This window comes from Myotis lucifugus, unplaced genomic scaffold, assembly GCF_000147115.1.
Source record: "Myotis lucifugus unplaced genomic scaffold, Myoluc2.0 scaffold_151, whole genome shotgun sequence".
Taxonomy (NCBI): domain Eukaryota; kingdom Metazoa; phylum Chordata; class Mammalia; order Chiroptera; family Vespertilionidae; genus Myotis; species Myotis lucifugus.
In genome coordinates, this window is record NW_005871199.1 from 3,007,531 (window position 1) to 3,011,444 (window position 3,914).

The window sequence follows — 3,914 nt, forward strand, 5'->3', positions numbered from 1 at the left end:
CTCAGCTGCTTAGGGTTCATCTGAAGAGGGAATCTGAATGGGAAGAATTGCATGTTTCCTGCTCTCCCTCCATGAAATGACTTTTTGAGTGCACTCCTGACTGTATGTGTCATTGGGTGACTCTGCCCCATTTACTGCCACGCTATCATGATAGAACCTGTCATCAGAGAGGAGTTGGTGTAGACATCATCTATCTGTCCTGATACTGTGTGTTTCCATGTGTGTGTGATTACATTTAGGGGGCATCTCAAGAATGGCAATGGCTATTGTGTAATGGAATCCAGAGCCTGTCACTTTGGACAGCCACGCCTGGAGCAGGACTCTCCTCTGGCACTGGACTGAGTCATGCCTCAGTTCCATGACATGGTGCCTGCTCCAAGCCCCCTCTGATCCTGAGGACCCTGCCCCCAAGGCTCCTGCTTATTCCTCAAAACATCACTGCTACTTACTTGAACCTAATCATTCTGGTTTTTAGATTTAACCAGTGACTTAAAACCGGAGGGGAGTTTTAGGCAGGGATTAGGGATACATGATCCAGGGAGGTGAACAATCAGCCACAGTGTTGGGAAACAGCTGGTTATTAATATTTAAAATGCCAGGAGTGAAAGAAGATGTAAGAGCATCTGGTACAGCCATTCTATTTTTCAAGTAAAAAAATGATATCAAAACGTTAATTAGAGGAACCCAGAATTCATCTTTTTTTTGCATCACACATGACACACCGAAGCCTGCTAAGAGAGCTTTTCTGTCTTCAAAAGCCTCTTATATGTGACTTTAATCCACCCTTATACCTTCCTGTGTAGAGTGGACATTTTCAAGAAAGTCCACGAAATGTAAGTGGCATTTGGGCGCCTGAAGAAGCACTCCTTGATGCATCTTATTCTGAGCTGATTGTTGCTGCTGACTGAAGAGGCGCCCTGGAAGAAGAAAGATTCATCCTTGTCCTAATGACAGCTGACGGCAGAAAGTAAAAGCAGAGGATCACTTATTTTCCTTCAGCTCTTGCCTCTCTTCCACTTACTCTCTCCAGTCCAGCCACAGTGTCCCTAGATCATGCCAGGCAAGCTCTGGCCTTAGAGCATTTACATCCGATATCCTCTTGACCTGGAACTGTTTCCACAGAGAACCTGATAGCTAACTTTTCAACCCTCAAATCTGTTCAAACATCACATTCTCAATGAGGGCACACACACACACACCACCACCACCACCACCACCACCACCACCACAACAACAACAACAACAACAACAACCACCACCATCACCACCACCACTTTGGTGCTCTCAATTGCTTACATGGGTATTCCTTTTGTTCATGCATTTAAATAATTTGCATATTCATCACATTTCTTTATTGTTTATTTTAACCCTCCCCTATAATATGTGAACTCCACAAGGTCATAGATCTTTGTTATTGTTCATTGATATACCCCTAAGGGTCTAGAACTCTGCCTGACTTATTGTAGCCACTCAAGAATCAGGTGAATGAATGAATTAGAGGAGGTCCTTTGAGCGATAGTTGAGAATCCTCAAAAATTTCCATTGTCACCAGCATCTGTTGAAACTACAAGGTGAGCCAGGCCTCCAGTGCTGAGCACATATTCCAGTGGGGAGATTCCAGGGTATGTCATCACCTGACACTCCCTGACTTGTCCTTTTAGGTGACTTGAGAAGTAACTAATCCTGCTCGATCTTAGGAAGGCCGCAATCTCCCATGTAGCTGAGCCTGAGTTCTTGAGATTCATGTCTATTTTGAAGCGATCAGATTGTGGTTCGCATTTGAAAAAAAAATTTTGTGTGTGTGCTTTTTCTCATGTGGTGAGAAGATGTAGAACTCTTTGTCTGGAGATGAAGGCCGAAGTATTTGTCCATAACCTCCTATCACTCCCGTTCACAACCACCATTTGTCCAGTCTGACTCCATGTGCATTAACTCTCCCTGGATTATGTACTCAACAGTGCATTGTTCTATGGGTGCCCTGCACTTTAGCATCATAGAAGACTTAGATCAGGAAGGGACAGGAGGATCTTGCACAAATCCCATTCGAGCCTACATTCGAGGGCCACATGGCAGTGTGTGGATACAAAGTAGGGCAGAGAGAATTTGTAGAGATGCCCAAAAGGTGTCTAGTACAGTTAACCAGTAAGACTAAGAAAGATCAGGCTTTGGAATAAGAACATTAGCAGCATCCAGACAAAGGCATTAGTGTGAAAGTCATTGGGGAGATGCTAGCTGCAATCAGAAGCCATATGGCTGCCAGAAAATTCATTAGCTAATTCAGCACTGCTGGTGAAGAAGTTGAGCTTCCATGTATAGTATAAAAAGGTGTGGTATCCAACTATTGGCTGTACTTTAGACAAAAGTGAAGTAGGGTAAAGAAGAAATTCAGGTGCTAGAAAGGAAAAGATGTTGTCTGAGGGAAAGGATACACAAGTCAGATAGGTGTATCAGGTCACTGACTCTTGCTGAACCATTACTCCTATTCTCAGCTCATACCGTGTGGCTTGTGACAAGGGAGTGTTTCTTTTATAAGAAATATCCTAGTGCCCTGGCTGGTGAGACTTAGTTGGTTGAGCATTGTCCCATGCACCAGAAGGTCGCTGGTTCAATTTCTCATCAGGGCGCACGCCCAGGTTGCAAGTTCCATCCCCAGTAGGGGGTTGCAGAAAGCAGCCAATTGATGTTTCTCTTCCTCTCCCTTCCTCTTTGGCTCTCAAATCAATAAAAATATTTTTTTTAAAAAGAAAAGAAACTTTCTAGCTGTTCTCAAAGCAGCCTCTTGGTATCTCATAAACGTAATGACATTCATTCACCCACCTATTCTATTATTGTCAATCTATCAAGTACCTTGTGGGAATGAAGAATAGAATAATCACTAGGAGATGAGTGGGAAGCGCTCCTGGTGATGGCTGGCTGGTCCTGGGCTCCAGTTCAGGGGAGGTGACACAGCTGTGGAGCCAGCAGCTACTCCACAAAATATAGGTGAGCAAAGGTAAGGAAGAAGGGACCACACAAGCACCTGGGTTTGAAGAATGATTTGGATTTTCCAAATACCCCAGCTTGTTACAGATTGTGTATGAAAGGCAGGCCTGGATTAGTGACCTCACTTTCATTTTATCTTAAGCAGAGCGGACTCTGATATAAAGGGTCAAGGGATCACAGGTCCCATGTTCCTGTGTTGCTTCCAGAGAGGGGTCCTCATGGGAGGCAGCATCTTCAGGGTCCACTGGCACATTAGACAGATCAAGTGGATGGGTAAAAGGACCAGGTTTCTCTGAGGCTGCTGAACCTGACTGTCTTCTCCAGGTTTTCACCAATCAGCATCCCCATCACTGATCGGGGTCCCCATACCCCTGCCGGCTATTGACGCTGAGGTCTCTCTTGGAGTGAAGGAATTTTAGGGCCAAAAGAATCATTTGAGCCTTGCCTTTCCCCTCGCAGACCTGGGTACACTTAGGAATGGGTAAAGAGAATTATTACTTTTTTCCACCTGGGGAAGTTCATGGCACCATGCCCTTGGCCTCCCAGGAGAACCAGGAACAACTGCTTATCTCCACATCCACTTCCAATACTAAGCAGTTCAATAAGCCTGGACTGCGCCAGGGATTAGGGCCTCCAGGAAACAGGGATGTTTCTGGATCCGGCAGCCCTAGAACTTCTCCCTCTTCTTGCCTTTCAGCCCACATCACCCCCACTGTAAACATTCCACGTGGGTGTAAAGGACCCTCCGTGGGGACAAGGCCCAGGTGACATCATTGCCAGACAGCAAGTGCCAAAAAAATGTCAAGTGGGTGGTTTCATCACAAAGACTGAACCAACAGGTAGATGAGGGGACTGGGGTGAATCATGTTTGACAGGCAAAGGATTAAGACATAGCAGTCCAAAAAAAAAAAAATCCCACTTCCTTGAGACAG